At 33.6% G+C, this 8229-nt stretch overlaps 1 pseudogene; it reads right to left on the reverse strand.

The window, feature by feature from the left end:
* Positions 1-564: 564 nt before the first annotated feature.
* Positions 565-6506, reverse strand: LOC112741066 (MACPF domain-containing protein At4g24290-like; annotated as a pseudogene).
* Positions 6507-8229: the final 1723 nt, after the last annotated feature.

Here is an 8229-nt window from a genome sequence, read left to right on the forward strand (position 1 = left end):
CTGGATCTGCTATCACTCTATTTATGTACTTATCTGTGTTGATTGATACACAGGAGATACTAGTATATAGATAGGGTATTTTACTATTTAATTTATATATCAATTTGTAAGCCTGAGCCCTTCTTTCATCTAAGTTGGTTTGAAATTCCAATAATACAGAAGCAAGCACCAATCAAAACACATGTAATGAAAAATAGCCACCAACCATGTATCATTGGAACATTGACAATATCTACTGCAATGAAGGATGAATTAGCGAATCCCATAGTTGTATATATTTTCTCAATGAACTTAGATTCATATATATATATTTCCGTGTCTACACATTAATTTCTAAAAGTGAATTCATCCAATGGTATTTTTGAGCAAGTCATTCTTGTTGGACTGGAAAATCTACAATTAAAGCAGAGTGAAAATAGAGTAAGAGGGTAAAGCAGTGGCATCCTCAAGTAACACAACATTTGTATCCCTACACATCATTTCAATGAACTCCTTGATTACCAAAACCGCCAACTTTGTGAGATAACTTCACTTCCCTCCTTGAAAGCGAAGGCCGGGCCCGAACAACAGAAGAATTAGCTACTGATCATCCAACATTTCTTCATCCGGTAACGATATAGTTAACAAAGAATACCTAACTCTCAGAGAGATCCTGCCCTTCTCACAGCAAGTCTAGCTCCAGACACAACCCAATAGCCTGGAGTTTCCTGTGGCCCTCTGGTCATCTCGGTTGTGTCGACAAATTTGAGAAGCTTGGGAGCTTGAACAGGAACAGAGGACCACCCGGATAAACAGCAGAATTTATGTAACATCTGCGGGTCGTGGAGGTGGCTTCTGAAATGTTGCTGTGAAATGCTGACTAATGAGAGTAGATATCAGTCCAGACTTGGCTCCCCAGTCCAGGAGATCCATCCCACTCGGGATGCTTTACTTCTTTAACTCCTAGTACGGTTGCGAATCGAAGTCTCAGAAAGAGTATTTTTATGCCATAATTCTCAACTTGGAGTTGTGCTCCGGTTACTATGGAAACTTCATCCTCTGGTTCCACAGGAAGTGCACAATGAGAGAAATTCTTCCACTAACTTTCTCATAGAATCTCTTATCATAGGACTCGCGCCGAAGTTGCCATTTGGATCATCTTCGAGCTGAAATACTTTTGGAAGAGATGTAAGGTGTTGTAAATGGATTGCAACGATTATCTTTTTACTTCAAGATAAAGACGAAGACCAGTCACTGTCTGTTACCTACGTCAACCTGTTATACATGAAAAGAATTCTTCTTTTGACCAAAATTACTGAGTTACCAATTATAATTCAAGTTGAGGATGATTCAAGAACTATCTGGTATAATAAACACCCAGTTTCCACTTGAGGCAAAATAAAACAAAAGAATGTCGAGCACAAACTTCAGAATGTCCAAGTTAGAAAATGCTGTGTTAATGAATGGTAACAATTGAATAATTTAATAGCATAATCTTAAAACATAAACAAGAAAGGATGCATATCTTGTTTAGCAAAACTAACCAAACACAATAATCACTCCATGCTAATAAAGATATAAAACTACTACACATCCTAAAAGTCATTTCACACAGATTTTCCTGTCACACTTTTTATTTGTTTCCCAGCTAATTGCTAAATAACACCATCCAAAGGGCATGAACGTGGATTTCTTAGGATCAGAGGCACAGCCAAGAAATAGCTAGATGTCCAGGGCCAAGAAGGAAAATGTTTACCTGTGATGTGTTCACATATAGCTTTGGCCCCATGAAGCTAAACTGTAAAGAGGAAAAACTCCGTTGTTTACGTTGTGGACCAAGAGGAAGTTCGCTGAATACAGGAGCCCACTGCCTTGGCAACTGGAATTCCAAGAACTGGTGAAGCTCTTCAATTGGTGGTTTATCTGCAAGAATCAATGTAAAATGAGACACTTTTTTTTCCCATTTATTATAATTCTAGGCAGAATAAAAAACTAAAATAAACACTCAAAAAGCTAGGTAGCATAAAGATTTCTCCACCGGAATATCATTTGGATAGGGGTTTTATGTTAGTTATGTTTTATTCAAAGCCCACCAAATTAAGATCTAAATTCAAGAAAAACTTCAGCATGCAAAGAAATTGAAATACTCCACTTCTGTTCAGGTGGCATGTAATTATTTCTCCCTTACACAACCAGCAAGAAACTAGTAAACATGTTTAAAAACCACACCAAGAGCCAAGAGCATTTGCACTAAAAACGATATCCAGTTAATACAAGAATTATACTTGCAACATCTATAAGAAACACAAAAATACTAAGACAAACATTTCTTATCTTATTTTATTTTGGAACAAAGAATAATATTAAGACAAGAAGATGAAAGACAAGAAATCCTCCTAAAGAGAAGAATGATACAACGAAAGAAAAAAACTATGACGTAAAATATGAGAAATGCACTCTAGGCCAGGAATATGCACACATTAATGTCTGTGGAGAATAGATGCAGTCATGCGGATATTGAGATATGAAAATGCAACAATAGAACAAAATTTCTCACATCTTAAATAAAGATTTATGCATGGCTCAAGAATCCGCTCCCTGGAACTCCATTCAAGAGAGATGTGATTGGAATGAAGGACATTGAGATAACATCAGGCTCTAACTGAACAGTCTGTAACCACTCGTTGTGGGGTAGGCTTCTGTTATCACTTCCACCCCTCCTCTTGCAAGTGAATATTATGTCCTGCTCTAAAAGTAATTTGAGGACAATGTACTAAAATAAGTGTTTGAAACCAGGATAGAACCATATAATACCGAAGAGTAATGATAATATCAAAACTAATCCTAAGGGAGCGTATTTGATACTCTTTGATATAATATGATTCTATCCTTGTTTCTAACAATAACAATAACTGCCAAAAATATTGTCAAGGGTAATGTTCAATGCATACCTCCTTATGCGAATAAGAACTTGATGGACTCATATTAGCGAATGTTAGCCTCTGTTCCCGGATTCCAAACTAAGGGGAGCAAAAAATATATATAAAAGAATATCCATTATGAGGGAAGAATAATACAATGAAATGGAGGATTAAAAAAAAAAATATATATATATATATATACACACGCGCGCATAGAGACCAACCAAAAGAATAGCTATCCATTTCAATGGGAATTAATTAAATATCCTCCAATTCAAAGTTGTCAAGAGAGAACATCACAAAGAATATCATCAATACAACCAGTTTAACATAATGACTACAACTCACAAACTTAGCAAAAAGTAATAATTTATTTGAGTAATGATACTTAAACAAACAAATACTCCTCACATCCTCCAGCCAAGCCATAGCATAACACCCTGAAGATTTTGAAAGTATCTTTCTTCTATTTAATATTTTTTAATAATCATGATCCATGTGGCAAACCATATGGAAAAAATGCCACAGTACAATGTTAATGCTTTTGCTTTCATATTCTCACTAAAAATATCTTGTGAAATAAAAGAGATCTATTTATTAACAACCTTAGGTTAGAAATTTATATCAGACAAAAGGCAACATGCAGTTTTCTTTCCTTCTTTTTTTTTGGGTGTGCCACCGGGGGAAGGGGGTGGTTAACCACACCAGTGGAATAATATCTATATTGTGATAGTGCTAAGTTACTACAAAGATCAAAGGTAAAAAGGTAATAGAAAGATGCAAAAAATGACTTCAACTATTCTAATTGTAAACAAATCATGAAAAAAATGCATAAAGTTATTCACAAACCTTTTCATTTGGGAAAACTTGATCTGAAGCAATTGTATATTGGCCAGTAGCATCCATAAATCTCCTATCTGCCATCTCTTTCAGTCTTTTTTGAACATCAGCAGGTTGGAGAGCTGATGAGTGCTGCTGCTTCAAATATATTACATCCTTTCCTCCCATTTTCATTCCAACAACAATATGGGTACCAAAGGTCTCAATAAATCTGTGACATTGCGAATGGAACTAGTTGGCTATTGTTTCAACTTTCAAATGAAAATATAGTTAAAGATAAATAAAAACAATTATCATAATAGAACTAAGTTATTTTTTGGAGAGTCAGTCCAAGTTGCACCCTGAAGTTAGTCTCAATGTGTAACTTAGAGATTACAAACTAAATGATAAGATGACTACAGATCCAACTCAATCCTAATTTGGTTATAACCATCTATCCATTTATATATTATTGATTTAACTGTAGGTAAACATAAAAAATAGAGACAAATATGCCATCATAAACAAGTCCAATCAAATGAAGCCCACCACCAAAAATGCACAGCTGTATGCATGCATTGACATAGTTTTAGCATTATCACCGAAATATAAATCCCAACACAAATAATTTGGAAACCCCTCGATGGAATTGATAAGGATTTATATCTATTCAGCTACAACTAAATTTCTTTCTATCTTATAGATACATAGAATCTTAATATAATGAAAGCCAAAGGCCCATGAAACCTAAAACCATTAAAAGGTTAAACAATATAATAGGAAGCGATAAAAAATGTCCAAGAGGTCAAAATTAGAATTCAAACAATACCATTTTGTTCGGCATCAAAATTAAAAAAGTTTTACCATTTGAGAGCTTGTTTTACCTTGCTAATTCAGGTGGGTCCCAATATGGTGGTACAGCCTTTTTAACATGATCACAGAGTACTAACTGAGACTTCTCTAATGCAACAGTGTAAAGTGTGATTAACACCCCGTCAAAAGCAAGGGTTTTGGTATGGGCTGCATCTTTCTGCCAACTCCCAGAAAATTCAAACATAGCATTGAAAAGGCCTGACGGAATTTTACCAGTCAAAGATAATTCCCGATTGAACTGCTCTGACATCTGAAAACAATTAAAAGCACACAGATGAGGGGGAGATAACGTATGCAATTCTTAATGATTGAAATTTTGAGACAAATAAACTTTTATATTTTGCTCTGTTCCTTCTTAAAGCACTCAGAAATGCAATTCAAACCATGACCAAAAAAAAAAAAAGAAATTCAATACAACGAAATTTAGAAATCACATAGATTCATAATCCAAAGATGACATACACCGAGTTATATATATGCCACATGATCCAATGAGGGAATATAGTGATATTACATATGACAAGAATTGAACCCCAAGACCTTTTGCATGGACATAGATCAATCTTATCAGTTGAGTGACTACTCACTCGTTGGCTTTGGCCACTAATTGTGAATACACATAAGAAATGAATAATGTCACATTAAAGGGCAACCCAGGGCACAAGCACTCCGCATTAACGCAGGGTCCGGGAAAGGGCCGCATCCAAAGGGTGTAATATACGCAGCCTAACCTGATAATTACATCAATGGCTATTTTCATGGCTTGAACCCCTGACCTTGAGGTCACGCGGAGACAACTCAACTGTTGCTCCAAGGCTCCCCTTCGAATAATGACATATTACAGCACAATTTTTTACCAGTAACGACAATAACATTCTGCAAATCTGAGGCTAGAGTAATAACAATCCTATATTTCAGTTTATTCAAAACTAAAGTTGGTGGTAGTTAAATAGGTTGCTAATTTATTTATTGACCCATCTATCATCTAATATCCATCAGAGAAGGAAAGTTTATTCCAAAGAAGAAACAAAAGGAAAATCTGACTTCCAATAAGCATCCAGAAAATTCATTCAAGCAACAGTTATTTACAGAAAAAAACGAAATTTTACCTGTTGAAAGGACAGAACATCAGACCTGAATCTAGTGCGTTCCCCTTTATCACATTTTATAGATGTGGAAACATTTGGAATTGAAACTCCACCCGGTAAAACCACCTCTCTCACATCAAGTTCATCGATCTCAATTAAACGTGAATTTATGGAATCTCCTTTGCAATACTTGAGCCTTAGATCAGTAGATATATCATAACCACGGCCAATGGACCCAATTGCAATCTCAGCAGCTTTATTAGCTGGAACTTTAAGTGCCATATCTCAGCGCAACGCATCACCTCTCAGTCAAAACCAAATTCCACACTTTAGCATATTCAAGCACACACCACTCAGTTCAACTTCAAAAAAATGGAAACCTGTGACATATGAAACGCACATAAATGTGAGATATGACCAAGTAACCCTAAAAGAAAACCGATAGAATTGAGAGATTCGGTGCCCCACCGATTCCAACACATGCAGCATTCTTAGTCAGAGCTTGTAATTTGCAGCTTCATACGTGCATGAGTACGGTGCTTGAAAGCTTATCACTATTTCTGTGCTTGACCATTAAAGTAGAGGTGGTAAGCTCGATGGCGAATTGGCGTTAAGGAGCAGTAATGCGTGGGATTTCGAAACCCTAACGTAAAGAATGGATTTTGAGTGTGAAATTGAGGGATAGAGGGAGAGAAATGAAACCTATGAGGAGAGAGAGAAGGAGAAGGAGTGAGAAAGCTTGGAGCTTTGGCGTTGGTGTTGGTGTCAACTTTCAAGTTTGAAGTTTCAACATTCAACTGCAGATTTTGTGGACTCAGACAACTTTGAGTTTGTGTCTTAAGTGTAAAAGAATTTTATACAATTAATTAATTAGATAATTAGAATAAATGACTATCTGTATTCATAAAAGATGAAAACACTGAACATATGTACTCATACTAAATCGAAATTAAATTTGTATTCACGCAAGATTCTTGTCGTGTGACAAAAGTACCCTAGGTGGCACTCCAATCTTCCAAAGACAGGTACTTTTGTCACACGGAAGACATCTTGCGTGCGTGAATATAAATTTAGTTTGGATTTAGTGTGTATATATGTCAGTGTTTTCATCTTTCATGAGTATAAATGATAATTTATTCTATTATATTATTAAGAGTAATTTTTTATTTTGTATTACTAATGTTTGAAATTTCAAATATTTATAATTTTAAAGAGGACAAAAAATAATGAAATTGACTTTCTAAATTTTATACAATAATTAAATTAATGTCTCAATTTCATATTTATTAAATTAATTCCTTGATTTTGAACTATCTATGTTGAGTTGTTGACAAATCAACCACATTATTAAATGTCATTAATTAAGCAAGTTAACATGAAAAAAAAAGTGTTTCAATGAAATTGGTTTCTTTTTTCAGGAATAAATTTGATCATGTGATGAAAGCTAATTTAATTGTTAGTTCTATTTACCAAGTAGATTAACAAATATTTTTTCATTTTTATTCACTTTTTTTTTTCTATAAAACCCTTCTATATGTATATATTCTTATCATGTGCTGTGAAACCCCATTGCTATAAAAAGTCATACAATTTGTGTCTTGTTTTTCAATGATTTTTAACCCCACACTATATATGTTAGAACATTGAAACGGTGCACTGCACTATGTGTTTGGATAATTTCCGTCAAAATTAATTTCGCCTTCCAACCTAAGTTTGGGGTTTTAAATGTAGAAGAAAATATTCAAAACCAATTTTACCTTATGCCATTTCGGTGGTACTAGTTTCTTAACATGTTGTACTAAAATTTTAAAAGGTAGTGTGAATAGATTCCATGGCAGTCCACAATGATTTGGTGATTATGGCTTTAAAAAGTTGGGACTTTGGGATCCACCGTCCACGTGTTTAATATAATTTGTAAAAAACAATGAAGAAAAAATATTAGTAAAATAGTAAAAGAAAAAGAGTCAGTTCAAAAAAAATTTATATTAGTGAATGATAATTCTGTAATATACTTTATGAATGATATAGTAAAAAAATAGGTTAATGCAGTATTTTTCAGTAAATAATCCATCAGTATAAGTAATGAAAAAAATATCAGATTATGTAATTAATCTAATTAGTAACTTATTCTTTAAAAAATTTCAACGGTTTATATTAAAAATATAGTAAAACAAAAAATTAAGATTAGAATTAAATTTGTTTTAAATTATTTGTTCATTCTAAATTTTAGTTCTCCAAAAAAAAATAAATTTTTTTATAATAAAAATGAAGTAATATTAATTAATTTGTTAAATTTATTGATTTAGAGGAGTATTATTTGATAAAATGGTAGCTAGCGTCGGCAGTTGAGAATTCACATGAGGACATGTGAGTTCCAGTACCAAGGCTTTTCCTTCATTGCACTCTGATCTTACTGTAACTATGTATCACCACCACACATTATGTAGAGAAACACAAATAATTATCAGGATTTTTTGTTTTTGACTATTATTTTATTATTTATTTAATTTTTTTAATTTAATAATTTAATAATATATTTTATTTTATAT

This window comes from Arachis hypogaea, chromosome 14 (assembly GCF_003086295.3).
Source record: "Arachis hypogaea cultivar Tifrunner chromosome 14, arahy.Tifrunner.gnm2.J5K5, whole genome shotgun sequence".
Classification (NCBI taxonomy): Eukaryota; Viridiplantae; Streptophyta; class Magnoliopsida; order Fabales; family Fabaceae; genus Arachis; species Arachis hypogaea.